General features: G+C 38.9%; 1 long non-coding RNA gene across 3 annotated transcripts in view; it reads right to left on the reverse strand.

Annotated features, from left to right (window-relative positions):
* Positions 1-9,700: 9,700 nt before the first annotated feature.
* The window catches only part of LOC131381868 (uncharacterized), a 93,390-nt gene continuing 82,241 nt past the window's right edge, over positions 9,701-20,849 (reverse strand). For 2 of the 3 annotated variants that reach the window (XR_009210892.1, XR_009210891.1), the window contains exon 4: positions 9,701-10,617. This is a non-coding gene — a long non-coding RNA (uncharacterized LOC131381868). Of the gene's footprint in view, positions 10,618-13,907; positions 13,987-20,849 lie in introns of those variants that run through there. The other variant, XR_009210894.1, reaches the window with a different exon arrangement.

The following is a 20,849-nucleotide window of genomic DNA, read 5'->3' on the forward strand; positions in this document are numbered from 1 at the left end:
TCTCTACTAAAAATAAAAAAAAATTATCTAGACATGGTGGCAAGTACCTGTAATCCCAGCTACTCAGGAGGGAGGGTAAGGCAGGAGAATCACTTGAACCCAGGAGGCTCAGGTTGCAGTGAGCTGAGAACATGTCGCTGCACTCCATCCTGGGTGACAGAGCAAGACTCTGTCTCAAAAAAAAAAAAAAAAAAAAAGAAAAAAGAATAAAAAACAATGAAAACATGCCTATAGGATCTAGAAAATAGCCTCAAAAGGGCAAACCTAAGAATTATTGGCCTCAAAGAGGAGGCAGAGAAAGAGATAAGGGTAAAAAGTTTATTCAAGGAGATGATAACAGAGAATGTCCCAAACCTAGAGTAAGATATCAATATCCAAGTACAAGAAGGTTATAGAACACCAAGCAGAATTAACCCAAAGAAGACTTCCTGAAGGCATTTAATATTCAAACTCTCAAAGGTCAAAGATAAAAAAGGATCCTAAAAGCAGCAAGAAAAAACAAACAAATAACATACAATGGAGCTCCAATATGTCTGGCAGCAGACTTTTCAGTGGAAACCTTACAGTCCATGAAAGAGTGGCATGACATTTTTAAAGTGCTGAAGAAAAAAAAAACTTCTACCCTAGAATAGTATACCTGATGAAAATATCCTTCAAATGGGAAGGAGAAATAAAGGCTTTCTTGGACAAAAAGTTGAGAGATGATTTTATCAATACTAGACCTGTTCTACAAGAAATATTAATGAGAGTACTTCAATCAGAAAATAAAGGACATTAAGAAGCAATAATCAGCAGAAGAAACAAAACTCACTGGTAATAGTAAGTACACAGAAAAACACAGAGTATTATAACACTTTAACTGTGTTGTGTAAACTACTCTTATCCTAAGTAGAAAGACTAAACAATGAACTAATCAAATATGATAACTACAACAACTTTTCAAGACATACTCCGTACAAAAAGATATAAATAGAAACAACAAAAAGTTAAAAGCAGTTGGATGAAATTAAGGCATACAGTTTTTATTACTTTTCTTTTTGCTTGTTTGTTTATGCAAATAGTGTCCAGTTGTTATCAGGTTAAAATAATGGCTTATAAGATAGTATTTGCAAATCTCATGATAATCTTAAACCAAAAAACATACAATGGATACACAAAAAATAAAAAGTAAGAAATTAAATCACATCCCCAGAGAAAATTACCTTCACTAGAGGAATACAGGAAGGAAAGATGAAAGAGAAGACCATAAAAACACCAGAAAACACATACTAAAATGGTAGGAGTAAGTCCTTAATTATCAATAATAACATTAATGTAAATGGACTACATTCTCCAATCGAAAGACAGAGACTGGCTGAATGGATGAAAAAACAATATCCATTGAGCTGTTGCCTACAAGAAATACACTTCACCTATAAATACACACATAGACTGAAAATAAAAGGATGAAAAAAGATATTCCATGCAAATAAAAACAAAAAAAGAGCAAGAGTTGCTATACTTATATCAGATAAAATAGATTTTAAGACAAAAACCCTGTAAGAAGAGACAACGAAGGTCACTGTATAATGATAAAGGGGTCACTTCAGCAAGATGATATAACAATTATAAATATATATGCACCCAGCATTGGAGCACTCAAATATATAAATAAAATGTTATTAGTGCTAATGAGAAAGATAGGCACCAATACAATAATAGCTGGAGATGTCAGCACCACACTTTCAGCATTGGATAGATCTTCCAGACAGAAAATTAAAAAAGAAACATCATTCTTAATCTGTACTATAGACCAAATGGATCTAATAGATATTTACAGAACATTTCAGCTAAGAGCTGCAGAATACACATTCCTTTCCTCAGCATATGGATCATTCTCAAGGATAGACCATATATTAAATCACAAAACAAGTCTTAAAACATTAAAACAAATCAAAATAATATCAAACATCTTCTCTGACCACAATGGAATGAAACTAGAAATTAATAACAAGAGGAATTTTGGAAACTACATAAATACATAAAAATTTAAAAATATTCTCCTGAATGACCAGTAGGTCAATAAAGAAATTAAGAAGGAAATTGAAAAATTTCTTGAAACAAATAATAATGGAAACATAACATACCAAAACCTATGGGATACAGCAAAAGCAGTACTAAGATGGAAGTTTATAGCTATAAATTCCTACATCAAAAAAGAGGAAAAACTTCAAATGAATAATCTAATGATGCATCTTTAAAAACTAGAAAAGCAAGAGCAAAGCAAACCAAAAACTAGTAGAAGAAAATAAATAATAAAATCGAGCAAAAATAAATGAAATTGAAATTAAAAAATACAAAAGATTGATGAAACAAAAAGTTGGTTTTTTGAAAAGTTAAACAAGATTGACAAACCTTTAGCCAGACTAAGAAAAAAAGAGAGAAAATTCAAATAAATAAAACCAGAAATGAAAACAGAGACACTACAACTGATACTGCAGAAATTCAAAGGATCATTAGTGGCTACTATGAGCAACTATATGTCAATAAATTAGAAAATTGAAAAGAAATGAACAAATTCTTAGATACATGCAACCTACCAAGATTGAACCAGGAAGAAATTCAAAACCTAAATAGGCCAATAAAAGTAACAAGATAGAAGCTCTAATATAAAGCCTACCAGTAAATAAAAACCTGGAATCTGATGGCTTCACTGCTGAATTCTACCAAACATTTAAAGAAGAACTAATACCAATCCTACTCTAACTTTTCAAAAAATGAAGAAGGAATACTTCCAAACCCATTCTATGATGCCAGTATTATCCTGATACCAAAAGCAGATAAAGACACATCAAAGAAGAAAACTAAATGCTAATATCCCCGGTGAACACTGATGCAAAAATCCTCAGCAAAATACTAGCAAATCAAATGCAGTAATACATTAAAAAGATCATTCATCACGACTGAGTGGGATTTATCCCTGGGATGCAAGGATGGTTCAACATATGCAAATCAATCAATGTGATACATCATATCAACAGAATAAAGGACAAAAACCATATGGTCATTTCAATTGATGCTGAAAAAACATTTGATAACATTCAACATCCCTTCATGATAAAAACACTAAACAAACTGGGTATTGAAGTAAAATATCTCAACATAATAAAAGCAATATAAAACAGACCCACAGCTAGTACCATACTGAATGGAGAAAACTGAAATTCTTTCCTCTAAGATCTGAAACACAACAAGGATGCCCACTTTCACCACTGTTATTCACCATAGTACTGAAGTCCTATTTAGAGCAATCAGACAAGAGAAAAAAATGAAAGGCATCTAAATTGGAAAGGAAGAAGTCAAATTATCCTTGTTTGCAAATAATATGATTTACATTTGGAAAAATCCAGACTCCACCAAAAAAAAAAAAAAACCTATTAGAACCAATAAACAAATTCAGTAATATTGCAGGGCACAAAATCAATATGCAAAGATCAGTAGCATTTCTATATGCTACTGATAGAGCATATAGAAAATATGCATATATTCTGAAAATATAGCACATATTCTGAAAAGAAATCAAGAAAGTAATCCCACCTATAACAGATGTTAATAAAATTAAATCCTAGAAATTAAATTCACCAAAAAAGTGAAAGATTTCTATAATAAAAACTAAAACATTGATGAAAGAAATTGAAGATAACACACACAAAAAGGAGAGCTATCCCATGTTCATGGACTGGAAGAATCAATACTGTTAAAATGTCCATACCATCCAAAGCAATTCCACAGATTCAATGAAATTCCTATCAAAATACCAATGACATTCTTCACAAAAATAGAAAAAAATATCCTAATATTTATATGAAACCACAAAAGACCCAGAATAGCCAAAGCTATTCTAAGTAAAAAGAACAAATCTGGAGGAATCACATAACTTCGAATCATATCACAGAGCCTTAGTAACCACAACAGCATGGTACTGGCATAAGAACAGTCACAAAGACCAATGGAACACAATAGAATACCCAGAAATAAATTCACATACCTACAGTAAACTCATTTTTGACATAGGTGTCAAGAACATACACTGGGAAAAAGACAGTCTCTTCAATAAATGGTGTTGGGAAAACTGGATCTCCATATACAGATGAATGAAACTAGACCCCTATTTCTAACCATATACAAAAATAAAACCAAAATAGATTAAAGACCTAAATCTAAGACCTAAAACTATGCAAAAACTAAAAGAAAACACAAGGGAAACTCTCTAGGATGTTGGACTGGGCAAAGATTCCTTAAGTAATACCCACAGGCACAGGTGACCAAAGCAAACATGGATAAATAGGATCACATCAAGTTAAAAACCTTTTGCACAGCAAAGCAAGTAATCAACAAAGTGAAGAGACTGCACAGAATGGGAGAAAATATTTGCAAACTCTGACAAGGGATTAATAACTGGAATATAAAAAGAGCTCAAGCAACTCTATAAAAAAATCTAATAATCCAATCAAAAATGGGCAAAAGATTTGAAAAGACATTTCTCAAAAGAAGACATACAAATGACAACAGGCATATCAAAAGGTGCTCAACATCACCAATTGTCAGAGAAATGCAAATGAAAAACTACAATGAGATTTATCTCACCCCAGTTAAAATGGCTTATATTTCAAAAGACAGGCAATAACAAAGGCTGGCGAGGATGTGGAGAAAAGAGAACCCTCAAACACTGTTAGTGGAAATGTAAATTAGTACAACAACCATGGAGAACAGTTTAGAGTTTCCTCAAAAAAACTAAAAATTCAGCTACCAGTGGAATCCAGCAATCTCACTCCTGGGAATATACTCAGAGGAAATCAGTATATTGAAAAGATGTCTACACTCCTATGTTTGTTGCAGCACTATTTACAATAGCTAAGATTTGGAAACAACCTAAGTGTCCATCAACAGATCAATGGATAAAGAAAATGTGGTACATATACACAATGGAGTACCATTCAGCCATAAAAAGAATGAGATCCTGTCATTTGCAACAACATGGATGGAACTAAAGATCATTCAGATCATTATGTTAAGTGAAATAAGCCAGGTACAGAAAGACAGACATCACATGTTCTCACTAATTTGTGGGATCTAAAAATGAAAACAATTGAAGTTATGGACATAGAGAGTAGAAGAATGGTTACCAGAGGCTGGGAAGGATGGTGGGAGGGGAGGGAAGAGATGTGGATGGTTAATGGGTATAAAAAATATAGTTAGAAAGAATGAATAAGACCTACTATTTGATAGCATGATAGGGTGACTATAGTCAATAATAACTTAACTGTATAATTTAAAATAACTTAAAGAGTGTAATTGGATTGTTTGTAACTCAAAGGATAAATGCTTAAAGGGATGGCTACCGCATTCTCTTTGATGTGCTTATTTCACATTGCATGCCTGTTTCAAAATATCCCATGTACCCTGTAAATATATACACCTACTATGTAGCTACAAAAATACTAGATAATAGTAATAAAATAAAAGTATCAAATGAAACTTCTAGAACCAAAGAATGAGACAACTGAAATTATGACCAAACCACTTATTAGACATAACAAAAAACGGGGTTTGTGAACTAGAAAATACTTCAGTTAAAATATTAAAATTGAACTTCGTTGAGCAAAAAGACCAAAAAATGCAGAAATAGCATCATGAGTGCTATACAGAACACAGAGAAAAAGTCTAACATACATGTAATTGGAGGTATAGAAGATAAGGAGAGAGATAATAATGCAGAAGCAATATTTGAAGATACAATGGCTGCGATTTTTTCAAAACTGATGGAAGATATCAGAGAAGTACCACAAACCCCAAGTGGGACAAATACAAAGGAAATCACAATTAGGTTCATGATTATAAAATTTCTGCAAACTACAATCTTAAAAGCACCAAAGGAAAAAGACACATTATCCTTAAAGGAACATCAATAAGACTGACAGCTACTTTTTCCAAACAGAAATAGACGCCAGAAGGCAATGCAATGACGTCTTTAAAGTGGCAAAAGAAAACATGAAAAACAAAAATTCCAACCTAGAGTTGTTTATTCAGGGAAAACATCACTGATGTGAAAATGAAATATGCATCTTTAGCGATAAGCCAAACCAGAATTCATCACCAGGGGACCCACAATAAAATAAATGCTTAAAGGAATTCTTTGGACAGAAGGAAATTTATCCAAGCAATCCAAGAGGGAATGAAGAGCAACAGAGAAAGCAAATGGTAAATCTAATGCAGTTACTGCCTTATGGGGCTTAAAATACAGAGAGAATTTATATTCATGAAAATCATAACACAAAATTAAGAGGGGAAGTGTAATCGAAATTAGTGTCATATTGTCTATTATAGGAAACAACGAAAATCCTATTGAATTTGTCAAGCCAACCCTCGGGGTTCTTGTGAAGGCATCTGGGCAGAACTCAGCCAAAGTGAAATTAGTTAAAAAGAGGTTAGAACAAACTGAAACTGAAGGTAAAAACTTGAATTCAGCCACGGCAGATCAAGTGAATTTGACCATAAGACCAAAATCCTAAACAGGACAAAGGTATCAATGTTCTGGTTACTTGAAGAGCTTATAGTTAAGAGGCAGAATGTAGCACCAAAACTGGATTGAAAATTGAAAAGAGAAGATACATTTTCCTCTTATCCTTAGCAATATAAACACATATTAACCACAAAGTTGGCCATGCATTGAGAAGTCTGTGGAATTTTAGGTCCAAGGAAGTTAACTTATCATTTATTAGGTACTTGCTAATTGTGAAATATTGAACACCTCTTCTCCAAAAATTGGGCTACTGATATCTAATTCTCTCTTTTGGTGTGTCTAATCTGCTACTAAAAATATTTATTAAATTTAAAATTTTTTGATTGTTCTATTTTCCCTTTGTAGATGTTCTATTGGTTCTTCAAAGAAAAATCTACTCTGTGATTATATTACGGTTTTCTGCTACTAAGCTGATCTTGATTTTTTCCTTAAGAATCATAAACATTCTTGCTCTATAACTTGTATATGATAATTCTAGTAGCTGAAGTATTTGGAAATTTGTTTGAGCCTAATTGTGATTTCCTTTGTATTTATCCCACTTGGGGTTTGTAGTACTTCTCTGACATCTTTCATCGGTTTTGAAAAAATGGCAGCCATTATATCTTCAAATTCAGGTGACATCATGGTGTTTTGTTTACTTATGTACCTCTTTTATTAAAAAAATCTATTAATATATGATTGTTCCTTGTGTTTACAAAATCATTTGTAGGGGTACTTCAGGCCCAGGATGAACTGAAGTTGCCTTCCTTCAGAAAGAATTTATATTTGCTTCTGAAAGATGTCTGGAGGAACTACCACTTAAGCCAAATTCAAGGCTTGAGAGTCCTTGACCCACCAGAGAATGTGAAAGCCACCTGCTTATATGCAGGAAGGCTGTGTCACTTCTTTTTACTCCTGGGGTTGGTCCTTTGAGGTTCAAGTTTATTGTACGGACAATTTCTTAGTAGACTTTCAGACTTATGTAGCCTTTGGCTTTAAATACTGAGCATCCCATGAAAACATCAAAAGGAAGTTCAGTTTTGCAGGATCAGCAAATATATCAGGGCAAAAGTTGTTCATGTAATTCCTTAATATTTTCCTCCCATTTAGGTCAGGTAATTCCTTTCTATCTTGTTAGCTCCTAGATGCTTTAAGGTAGATGCTTTTTGTATTATATTCAGCATTTCAGTAGGATAATGTACCTGCTATTCCCAGAAACTAGAAGCCTAGTATAAGGAATAATCTGCATTATGCTGATATTATCTCATGGAATTGGAAGTTCTAGTGGTTAATATGTTCCTTGTAAGCTGAAAATAGCTGCAAAATTGTCACTTACTGTTAAAAAGTAGGAGAAATAAACCAAATTATTCCATGCTGGCTCTCATGTGGGGATGTGCCATCTCCCCAAAATGACTCTAATGTGGCAAGTTCCCACTCACTACTTAACCCAAGAAGAAACTTTATCAGGGCTTTACTACAAAGCAGAGATCAATAAATTGTGAGTCAAATATAACCTGCAACTTGTTTTTATAAATAAAGTTTTGCTGGAACACAGACACACCATTTCTTTATGCGTTGTCTATGACTGCTTTTGTGTTACAAGGACTGAATTGAGTATCAGCAACAGACGCTGTATGGCTCACAAAACCTACAACATTTACACTCTGGCCTTTTACGGAAAAAGTTTGCCAACCCCTGTTAAAAAGTATTATTCCTCAGAGGTCCTGCTTGATCAGTTTAAGTTCTGGGAGCAAGGCAATGCTAGCAAATTATTTTCTGCATTGTTTTCATGCAGTTTTAAATACTGGGAGCATGAACTCAGTATGATAGACTCTTGAGTCACACTGAGAAATTTAAACAGGAAATAGCACTAAAAAGCAAAATAAGGCCAGGTGCAGTGGCTCACATCTGTAATCCCAGAACTCTGGGAGGCCGAGGCAGATGGATCACCTGAGGTCAGGAGTTCAAGACCAGCTGGGCCAACAAGGTGAAACCCCTCTACTAAAAATACAAAAATTAGCTGGGCATGGTGGTGCATGCCTGTAATCCCAGCTACTTGGAAGGCTGAGGCAGGAGAATTGCTTGAGGCCAAGATTGTGCCACTGCACTCCAGCCTGGGCAACTGAAAAACACTCTGCTAAAAAAAAAAAAAAAAAAAAAAAGCAAAATACGAATATCTTCAGACAGTAACACGGTAACGTAATGTAATTATTACTCAAAACACGGTAACGTAATGTAATTATTAGCTCAAAACAATTTTCTTGCACACATATAAGTTCACTTAGCTGCAACTTTTTTTTTTTTAAAGAGTGCATTTTCCTCTTCATTTGTAAAGTCAAGCTTTTCATTTTTTCGTTAACCAGTACTTCTCTGGGCTATGTAATATAGAGAAGGCTTAGAGGAAATGAAATTTACAAGCAGGAAGGAAAGACAAATTCAGGCACAGATCACTGGTGATGGAGGGACTTTAGCAGATGCTCAGCTCTCTTCCTTACACTGGGCTGGCAGAGTTTGTGGGGCAGGGTGAGCCAGCAGGGCAGTTATGCCAAAGAGCAGGATAACTTTCTGAGGCAATTCCTGCTTCTCAGGAGTAATCATATAAACCTTAGCAGAAAAATCAAAGAAGAAACTGGAAAAGGAAGTGATGTGCAGGATCCAGTACTGTGCTGCTTTTCTCCTCAGTACCAGTGCTATTGAACAGATCCTGTTTCTGTCTATGATATCAATGAGGCTATGGCTCCAGCTCCCAACTGTGCACCTGTTTTACGTATGTAGACAGGTGGTGATGCCATTTACTCTACCACTGTTAAGACCGCATCAGTGCTTCTACGTGGAATATTGGCTCAGTGAACGCCACTTAGTCAACAGGATGGCCGGGTTGATGTGCATTTTTCTGAGATGAACCAGGAGCCATGAAAAATGCACTAACCCCATGGTGAAAGTGTCTGTGCTACTAGATAAAAACAAGGAAGAAAATACTTTCCCCTGACTCAGATCCCTATTGGACAAATGCCTTTCAAGATGTGAAAGAGACTGTAAAATATTCCTCGGTCCAGGAATGAAGAGTAAAGAAATAATACCATCATTTCTTTGTAGAGAATCAGCTGCTTTACACATATGCCATTTTGTTTATTAATCCATCTGAAAATTCCCTGGGGATTTTGAGCTGGCTCTTTGCCTGCAGATGAGTCTGTAACTCTGTGACAATTAACTGTAATGACTTTGAGACAGACTCTTCTCAATCACCGCCCAGTACTGGGCTGCCAAAAGCCATCTGCACCTGGGGTGGCTGGGTAACAGCACCCCCATTTAATTTGGCTTTTCATGTGGAATCTACTGTCCTCTGTCTTAGCTGGAGAGCCAAGACGACTCTAAATTCCCTTCTGTGATGTGGAGTGGTAGGAAAGGAAGGGGGAGTATGCAGGAAAATCTGAGGGGCTCCCTTCTCTAAGACCAAGACACAAAAAGCCCCTCTATTCCTGACCACCTGGGCTCACCAGGCTCATTATGTGAAAGCTTAAGGGTTGACCAGGCAGTCAGAGGAACGCAGAGCATCAGAGAAGAGAGTTTCTATGTGGCCAGTTCCTGGTGCCCCCAGAGAGAGAGGCGGGAGACCTCTGGTAATTTTCCGGGCACTCAGCATGCACTGCAGTGCCCTTCACACAAGCACAGTGGCCAGGGAGCCAGATGGGCTCTATTTCAGGCAAAGGCAGAAAAGGGACCAGTCTGGACTCACTTAGCTCCTTAGTCTTGCTGCTGGCCCTCTGTCTTTTGACACTGGATTTACCTTTCATTAGTCCGCAAAGGGAGGGCGCATCCCAGCTGGGGCCTCTGGAAGCTGCGGACTTGCTGATTTGCACCCTTCTTGTGCATATTTTTATGTGGGCTGGGAAAACAGATGGCTCCATCCAAGTTGCTGAAAACCCAGCTGGTTATTGCTGCACTAGAACGACCTGAGTTCGGGGATCTGGTTTTCCCTGCCAGAGCCTTGGGCAAGTTGGGAAACATATTTGTCTTTGAATTAGAGCACAGGCAGATGAGGTCCAAGTTGCTGCATCCCCACCGTGTCCTGTGTGCTGTGGGAAATAAAAGAAAAGCAACATTAAGCACAGCACATTACACACAGCACCCCTGCTCCCTTACATCCTTTTTTTTTTTGAATTAGGCAGGTTAAAAATTGATTATGAACAATATTATCATCCGCCTTTTTCTGCCACTTTTAAAACCAAACTTGTTCTATCCAATTCTAAGTAATGCTGAAATAGACTTTCATAAACTAAATTAACAAATCATATCAATCCAACATTTATTGGGCACCTGCTTTATGCCAGGAATTATGCTAGGTACTGGAAATTTAAAAAATGAATAACACATGGTCTCCATGATCTCATAGTCTAACTAGGAGAGATGTGTAAAAGAAGATAGGTGTGAAAAAATATGTAAATGTTGTAATAAAGGTAGCTACGAGAGTGGTTGGGAATATGAAGAGGGATATTTCTTTTGGGGGAACAGCAAGACCCAGACCTAGAGTAGCAGTACTTAAGGAAAAATAAGACTTCATTTGGGGCATGAGGTGGGAGGGAGGGAAACTACCTGTGTGAAATACGGAGGCCTGCGTCGGACACTGATGGCTGCTCTACCGTGTCTAGTCTCACCAGCCCTTCCTTCTTAACTCTGATTTATTCGGGGATCTACCTCTACTCACTTGATTCTGGGGAAGTTGACCCTATCCCTGGCTTAGGGACAGATCCCAATTAGTCCAAGATAAACATGGCAGTCACATTCCTGTGACTGATAGATTTAGAAACGGGTACATGATCAAATGCTGGCCAATGAGACATGAAGTCTCTTGTGGGTTATCCAGGAAAGCTTCCCCCCTAAGAAAACAACATGTGAAGAGATAGTTCCCTTTCTTCCCACAGATGTTATCCTGTTTACTGCAATTAAGGGGGGTTTTCAGCTGCAGAGAGACACAGTTTGACTGTAGGTTTAGGGTAGCCAGAGCAGGAGGCATCACTGGGAAGTATCTGGGGAAGGACCTTGGGTTCGTCAAGTTTCCACCTCCCAAGGTAAGCAGATGGGGTTATTCCCACAGTCATGGCCATGGCACAGTGACAACAAAACTGAACATCTTGACTCAAGGTGATCTTGTGCTAGAAAACAGGGTAGCCAGGTGAGGTGATATAGCTCTAAGGACAGGGGTGGCTCATTTTAGTAAAGATTCTGCTAAAATGACATCCTCTATGGAAATTCTGACGCTGTGTACCAGTCTTTTCAATCATGTCCATATACCTGAGTTGTAATCACTCATGACTGAAGTGTGTAGAGTGTTTAGCACAGTATCACAAATGTGGTAAGTGCTCGGTACATGTCAGTACCAGCATTACACAGCAAAAAATCATTTCTGGAAGCCAAAGATAGCAGAATAATCTATAAAAATAATCCCAGGGAGATTTATCTCTCCTCTGCCAGTTGGGAAGTTGGTTTGCCTAGTTGTATTTTGATTTCATTCCTAACAATTACCTTAGTCATCTCATAAGTTTTTCCTTGCACTCTTGGGACCATCGGGCCCATGACTCCAGCACGGCTCTGGCTGCAGGCTGCAGTTGGTCTTACTGATCCAAATTCTCAAATTTAGGTTGCTGATCCCACAAGCGTGAACTTCTTGGCTCTGTGTCTGGGCTCTCTGCTTTCAGTTAGACAGGAAACCGGGGCTGGGCAAACCTCCAAGGTTTTAGATTGGCCTTCTGTTCAGATAAGCTGCTAAGGATGTTTCTACTTGGGAACAGTAACAGCTCAAGTTCTTTCCTGGGTTTTAACTTGTGCCTTTGTGACATACCAACAGATTTAGAACTGACGTTATGATTGGAGTGAAAATACCCACATGTGACTTGAGTTAAACAGACCTCCACTGATCAGAGCCACAAGGCCAACTAATCTCAGGGTGTTAAGCGGAAATTCTCTGAGAGGCACCAAGCAATCTATGCTATGAGAGATAAGTCAGGGAAAAGAGGTCTTTAGCCCGTGTGCTTATTTTTAACTGAGTTCAGTTTCATGTTGGGATACAAAGCAGTTTCTTTAGGATCTTAGAGAACTAACCCAGTAGGGTGGGAGTTCAAATCCCCGCTCCATTGCTTATTAGGTATGGCCAAGTTATTTCTCTGATCCTCAGTTTCTTGACTGAAACTGATGATAATAACTTTCTCATAGGATTAGTGTGAGGATCAAAGTATACATGTGCCGGAGGACTGGAACATAATAAATGCTCAATAAATAGTGGGTACTATTTCTAAATCCCCAAGGAGAGGTGACTGCTATTATGTAAATGTATTTTACAAGTTCAGAAAAAATGAGGTTAAGAAAAATAATGAAAACTAGCATTAATCAAAAATTTACTATGTTCCAGGCACTCTTCCAAGTATTTACATGTGTAACTCGTTGAATCCTCACAATACTCTTTATTATTATTGTTATTATTATTATTTTATTTTTATTTTTTGTCTCGCTCTGTCACCCAGGCTGGAGTGCAGTGGTGTGATCTCAGTTCACTGCAACCTCCGCCTCCCAGGTTCAAGCTATTCTGCCTCAGTCTCCCTCCTGAGTAGCTGGGATTACAGGCATGTGCCACCCCGCCTCGCTAATTATTGTATTTTTAGTAGAGACAGGGTTTTACCATGTTGGCCAGGCTGGTCTGGAACTCCTGGCCTCAAGTGATCCATCCCCTCGGCCTCTCAAAGTGCTGGGATTACAGGTGTGAGCCACCATGCCTGGCCTGTTATTCCTATCTTACAGACAAGGAAGCTCAGGCACTAGGAGATTAAGTAGCCCCTCTAAAATGGTGAGCAAAATAGGCCTAAGCTATTAGTCCTTCTGATAGACCAGTTTGCTTGAGAGAACAAATTCTTTCAGACATTCTCATTATACTTGATTCTTTCTGGATCTTTCATATTGGCTACCCAGGCTTAAGAATTTCCCCATGTTCCCTAGAAGCATTATATTAGGGAGAAGATGGTTCAAGTACTGCTAAAACTATAACTGGAATTTTCCACCTCAGTTGGGAAGAATGAATATAGCCCTGGGAAAAGAAATTCTTATTTTACCTTTGCAATCAATTCAGCTTTATAAAAAACATAGTACAATAAACAAACCAACCTTCAAAAAATAGATAACTATGAACAAATCAACAAAGAATCTCTGGCTGCATCCAACTTTTGCCCCCTTTGGAAACAAACCACGGACCTTATCCAGACATAGAGATCTCTTCATTCAGGTTCAGCTTTCTTTAAATATGTAAGTTGAAGTATCTATGAAGATTTGTTCAGCAAACCATTGAGCATTTAATATGTGTACAACACTAACAGACTCAGTGGTTGTAGAGAAATAACATGTCTTAGGTCAGGTCTGAACTTGAGGGACTCTAAGATAAGGTGTTTCTGGCCAAGAATCTGAAATAGAAGATTCAAGATTGTTCATCTCTAAGAGGAACCACAAGCCCAGCCTTTGGGGGCTGGCACTCTCCGAAACATGCTCTTGACTGTCTTTTACCCATTCCTTCAGCTCTCTTTCTTGCCTCATATGAGTTGTTTGATTTTGTTTTCATTTATCAATTATCTGATAAATGGCTCTCAAAATATAATTTATGGGACTCAGGTAAGACCAGTTCCTTAAAGTTTAAAGCATTCGTGCTTAAAATTGGACAGTAATAATACATTTTCTAGACATATAAATAACTGCTTATTTCATCCCATGCTTTCAAATCCCAGGCAATTTGCTTCTCTTACCATTATTACTCTACCTTTTCCCTCATTCCTCAATACCCTGCAATGTTTTCTCTCTCCTTGTCAAAATCCGGCATCTTTTATCAAGGCCCTGATGCCATGAGTCAACTCCATGAACTATAAGGCAAAATCAATTTCTAACCATTTTACCACTATTATATTACTGTATTCTCACCAGTTTAGGCAAGGTGTTGAAATGTTTTTGAGGGAGAGCAGTTGCAGAGCAGTGTCCTTTCCCCCTCAAATCTGTCTAAGGGTAGAAACCCAAGAACCACTAGTCTAATAAATAACCTCCATTTGCCAGGATTGCCATTAGTAACTGTAATCAAATGAACCTTTGCGAGATGCTACAGGGGAGCTGTGATGCAATTATCACTAACTGAATTGTTCCAGTTGATTCCTGGGCATTGCTGGCTTTGTTTATGTCTCAGATGAGCACATTTTAATGATCCAGAGAAAATAAGCTGCCACTTCCAGTAAATATTAATTATGAATAAATAAATGCAAATGGAATTGTTGGTGACAATTAATTCCTTTTGATTTTAGCCTCCCTGATTTACTTTTACATTAGTGGGCACTCTTGCTAAAAGTGGAAAGAACTGTTCCTGTTAAAGATGGTGGTCACCTTTCACCTAAAATCATTTCAACCCTGCAAGGTGCAAGTGAACCCAAGTTAGGGCTCCAGACAGCCAACCTTCCAAATGAAAATACATCCTGTACTAGCCAGGAAACATCTGAGGAGATCTACATTCTCAAAAGCATGCCATTTGCTTGTATGACAATGGTGAGAACATACAAATATTATACATTTCAACAAAGTTCTACACGTTAGAGAACAAACTCCTGGATATCTGAGATGTTCAACACTGTTCAGTTTTATTTGACATATTTCTTTCAAGTCTAGCGTTTCAAACAGAAAGGAAATTCATTGCCTTAGGCCAAGTTTTTACTTCACCAACTTCCTAAAGAGAATTATCCTGCAAAATTTTGAAGAATTTGCAGTCAGGACTTTCTCAAGAACTTTCAATAGTTTCTTTTTTTCTTATGTAAAATGTTCAAACCCTCAGGCCTATACAATCTGGCACCAATGAACCTTTCTAACCCTTCATATTTTCTGATACTCTTTCCCTTTTCCCAATACCTCATGTTCCAACTAAATATCATATAACTGATGATTGTCTGAAATAATCCATACTTTCAAATTCTATGCAATTTGTTCCACTGAGCACTATCACTCTATTCTACCCTTCCTTTCATCCCCAGTACCCTATAAGGTCCTACCTCTCCCTTTCAAAAATCCTGCATCCTCTATCAAGGTCCAGATTTCATGAGTCATTCCATATACTATAAGCCAAAGTAAATTTTTAAAAATGCTATCACTATTATAATATTATCCATATATAATTACCTGATATTACCCAAATATAACTACCTGATATAGTTATTTTCTGCTTATAGTTTATTACCTTTTGAGGTCCTCTGCCAAGTCCCAAGGCTACCACATGGTACATTCTCATTAAATGCTCTCATGTGTGTTGAATTACATTGAAATAATGGTTATAGTTTACTGTTCTTATTACTGATAGCATTATCAAGATAATTGCTCTGACAAGTATCTTAAGTATATCAAAGTTATCATATACATGATTCTTCTTTTACATGGCCTAATTTTATTTTTCCTACATGAATTCAGAGCTTGTTTCTCAGTGTTTTATACCCTTTCAAACTGGCCTTTTATAACAACCCTATCTATTATAGTGAATAAGGTATGTTTTCTTTCTTTCTTTCTTTTTTTTTTTTTTTTTGAGATGGAGTCTCGCTCTGTCACCCAGGCTGGAATGCAATGGCACGATCTCTGCTCACTGCAAGCTCCACCTCCAAGGTTCACGCCATTCTCCCACCTCAGCCTCCCAAGTAGCTGAGACTACAGGCACCCGCCACCACGCCTGGCTAATTTTTTGTATTTTTTAGTAGAGACAGGGTTTCGCTATGTTAGCCAGGATGGTCTCGATCTCCTGACCTTGCGATCCACGTGCCTCGGCCTCCCAAAGTGGTTTTCTTTCTTAAGAGATGATGAGCATCAACATGTTTGCTGGATAAGATATGATAGGCAAAGTGAAGAATACGAAAGAAATAGTATATGTTGTCTCAGGAGTATGCAACTTTTAAGGAAACATAAGGAGTCATGGTACCAGCTTATAGTGCAGAAGAAAACCGAGGAAAGAAGAGGCAAGTGGGCGTTGCAGTGGTGGGGTAGAAGTCCTGGAAGAGATGGCGTTGGGATAAGCCTTGAGGACAGGCAGAAAATCTGGCATAGCATAGAGAGGAGGGCATTGTCTGCTGAGTGAGGAGCTGAACAAAGCCACATGCTGGCATACGCAATGAGGAAAGTGGGAGGGAATTGGGCAGGCTGATGGGATAGGAAGGGAAATAGCCAGCTAAACTGGAGTGAACAATCTGTGTTGGGTAGATGGGGCAAGAAGGAAAGTAATAGGTAGATTTAAGTTAAATAGTTTGGATGCGGTCAGCCAATGAAGCATTTTAGGAAAGGCATTTTAAGAAAAACAAACACAGAACACAAAACAAAACAAAAAGGCCTTTAAGGAAAAAAAAGAAAACTAACAGGGAGCCATTATAGATTCTTGAGCAAGTGCAAGTGCAAGGCGAGAGCAAGCCTTTCCCTTTATGAAGATTAGTGTAAACACTGATTGCAAAATTGGTTGGAGAAAAGAGACTAAAAACAGGGGAGGGAAGTGAGAGGCCAGCACTGTGTTGCAAGGGGGAGGTGAGGAGGTGAAGCCCTAGGATGTCAGGGAAGGCCTGGAGAGCTGAGGATGACCACAAGGCATTCCAAAGGAAGAGGGAGTCACTATAAGCTTACTCATTTCCGAATTCACAGCACTTAGCAGTTTATAGACACTTAATACATTTTTGATCAAAATATAAACTCAATATATAATTGTCTAGCCACCATCCAAACATGTTCTGAGAAAAAATGTTTTCTCCCTCTCCCCTAATGAACAGAAAAGTCTATCTTCCTTGCTACAGAAGTCACCAGGCTGGAACTGTGGGTCTTTCTTTGACTCCTCCGTCTCCCTATAGTAAGGCTCTCTTCCTTAATAAGTTCAAATTCAAATGGTAGGTATGGTCATAGGGAGAAACAGTGGATACCATCAGGACTGCAAGGTCCCAAGGAAGATTTTCTGAAGGAGGTAACCTAAAATGGCCAGAAGTGAATGAAGAAGGTGGTTGTGAGTGAAGCCTTTCAGGTAGAGGCAGAAGCTTGAACAAGATGAATAGGAGTGAGAAACAGGTTTGTAAGTGGGTACTGATGAGTGGCATTATGTGTCTTGCAATCTGTTTGGCAGCACAATGCTTTGATAAATTGCATTCCTGCCCCATCCATCACCCAGCACCTACAGGGGAACTGCAAAGGAACGCTAAACAGCAACAATAACCCAGGTATAACTGGAATCAAAGAAACCAGCTCTCAAATTTGCCATAAACTCTGAAAGAGATTTTCACTGTTTCACTATTTATCTACTCTACAATTGATCTTGAACTATTTAATGATGAATATGCAGACAAGGTGAAAACATCCTGCAGAGAGAATACAAATGTGAACCCTTTGCCTGACAGATGAAATAGGGCAGGAAAACTGTAGATGGAAATGAAATTCTGTAAACCCATCCTACCGCCAGTAGCCCCTATGAATGTGAAACATTGATTTACTGCTACCACCATTCTAAATTCTGAATATATTTCCTTAATACCATCTAAGCATGTGGTGGGCTGAAATTTTCAGGGGCAATGTCAAAGATTGTCCATCAGTTATCAAAAACATACTGAGCTTCTACTAAGTGCCAAGCACTATGACAGAATCACAATGGTTGGGAGAAACAGCAACAATAGGTGGATATCAACATTAATCTGCCACTAAATTTTTTTACAGACAACTCATTGAGGGTAGATATTCTTCATATAGATCAGGTAATCAATGGATACTGCATAAAAGAATGCTTAACATAGGAGTGAAGAAACAGCATCTCCACAAGAAGAGAATTTCTTAAGGAGTTCTTAGGTTCTAACTGAGGTCCATTGGGAGTTAGTGGACAAGTGGCAGGTAGCTGGAAGAACACTCAAGGAATCGTAGACAGTTTCAACATGGCTTTTCCTCTCCCTCTGGGTGCAAGTGAGCTGTGGGTGCAAACAAACCATGGGTGCAAGCCGTATGTACAACATCATCAGGGTAGTTACACCTTTTAGAGACAATAGTGGCTCCGAGCCAAGCACCAGCTCATGTGAGTGATCATCTAATGTGCTCACATGGCATAGTTACATAACTTGTGGAGTTGTGTGCCTGTGCTCCAAACTTGCTGAGTCATGCTGTACTGGATATCTACCTTGGCCTATTCTTGACTGCAGCACATCCATTTTTCTTACACTGTATCCCCTAGGCTGAGGGAGACATAGGCCTTGGACGCTGGTCTGACACATAGACCTTATACATAGGATCTGGGCACACAGGCCCCAGACACACAGGTTCAACACATAGGCTTTACATCCCACCCCCTAGGCTAAGGGAGTTTTCTAGTAGGGAGACGCACCCACAGGGTGGAATTGTGTAACCAGAGGCCACAGCAGTAATACAGGGAGCAACAACTCCAGGTTATAGCAGGCAACCACCCCATGGTGATGTTACCCCAATGTTGCTTTATACACTAAGCCAGGTTTTTATTTCCCTACTGTATGAGTCAGAGTTCTCTAGAGGGACAGAATTAATAGGATATATATGGGAGTTTATTAAGTATTAACTTACATGATCACAAGATCCCACAATAGGCTGTCTGTAAGCTTGAGGATCAAGGAGAGCCAGACTGAATCTCAAAACTGAAGAACTTGGAGTCCAGTGTTCAACAGCAAGAAGCAACCAGCATGGGAGAAAGATATAGGCTGGAAGGCCTGGCCAGTGTAGACTTTTCACATTTTTCTGCCTACTTTACATTCGCTGGCAGCTGATTAAATGGTACCTGCCAGATTAAGGGTGGGTCTGCCTTCCCCAGCCCACTAACTCAAATGTTAATCTCAAGGTTAACCACAAGGTTAAGCCTCAATAAACTGCCCAGGTATCGGTGCAGATTGTCATAGGTGTCACTTCCTTGGTGATCTTCATTCATATTGCTGTAAGTTCAGCCCATTGGCTACTTTGCCCACACCCAGTTTCAAACCATATGGTGGCAGTACTAGGTTGGACTGCAATAGTGGTCCGGTCCAGGCAGCAGCAGCACCTCGGCTAGACCCATCTGTGTACCATGCACCATTGGGAATGGGGGGACGACTTTCCTTAGATGGTGAAGGCTCAGGGTCTAGGGGTGCCTCAGGCCCCATGGCCTTATCTTGCATTAGGACCACAGGTCCCAAGACCTCTTGCAACTCTGCTGCAAAGGGACTTGTACTCAGTGTACTCTGCTGCTCCAAGTAGGCACTCCACTTTGCTAAAGTGGATGTCTGTGCCATCCCAGTCCAGGGGGTCATTAACTATTATCCATGAATGCACCCATCCACTATCAGGTAAGTCATCTGCACGACGACTATAGCTTGTCCTGCCACAGTCTCATGAGACTGAAGGGCAGCCTATACAGTTGCTAACTGCTTTCCCAGTCCAGGGAGTTATTATCCATGAATGCATCTGTCCCACTATCAGGTAAGTTGATGACTGTAGCCTGTCCTGCCACGCTCTCGTGAGCCTGAAGGGCAACATATGCAATTACTAACTGCTTTCCTATCAATGAATACTGGAGTTCAGTTCCTTTCCTTATTTGGGACCAAAAGCCTACTGGTGTTCTCAAGTGCTCCAAGTGCTGCTATAGGCCCCAGCCAAAACTATCTGTGGTCACATGCACATCGAGTTTAAATGGGTGCCCCTGGTTAATTACCCATAGGGCTTGTGACTGTTGAATAGCCCACTTAGCTGCTAGAAAGGCTGTCTCAGGGTCATCATCTTAATTCTAGACAAGGGGAGCATTACTGCTTCTAAATCTGCAAGAGAATCACAGGTTAGCATAATATCACCAACAAGACCGTGACATACGGTAGGGCTATGCACATAGCCCTGCAGCAACACTGTGAAAGTCCATTGTCACCCTCCCATGAAGGCAAACTTCCCGGCTTTCTGCAAAAGAATGCATTAGCCAAGTCCACGACATAGTGGTACTGTCCCAGTTCTGTCAAGTGGTCCATCAGGTTGGTGATAGATGGCACAGCTGCCAAGCCATGTAAAATATCCCCCCAGAATGTATCTGCGCTGGTGTCTACCAGCCCAGCACTTGCTGTACACTGGTAGGGGACCGGTAGATTGGCAATTCCACATGTGGCCTCTGGTCGTCCAGTGTCCCCCCAAGCCAGGCACCTCGGCCAGTTCCCTAATCAAAGAGAAAAGGCTCTACATTTCTACCTGGCTGCAGCAAGTGGTCTTTGAGCTGAAGCACCGGGGTGTGACTGGGTCACACAGCAATGTCCTTCCCCTTGGG

The sequence above is a fragment of the Hylobates moloch genome, unplaced genomic scaffold (assembly GCF_009828535.3).
Source record: "Hylobates moloch isolate HMO894 unplaced genomic scaffold, HMol_V3 SCAFFOLD_18, whole genome shotgun sequence".
Classification (NCBI taxonomy): Eukaryota; Metazoa; Chordata; class Mammalia; order Primates; family Hylobatidae; genus Hylobates; species Hylobates moloch.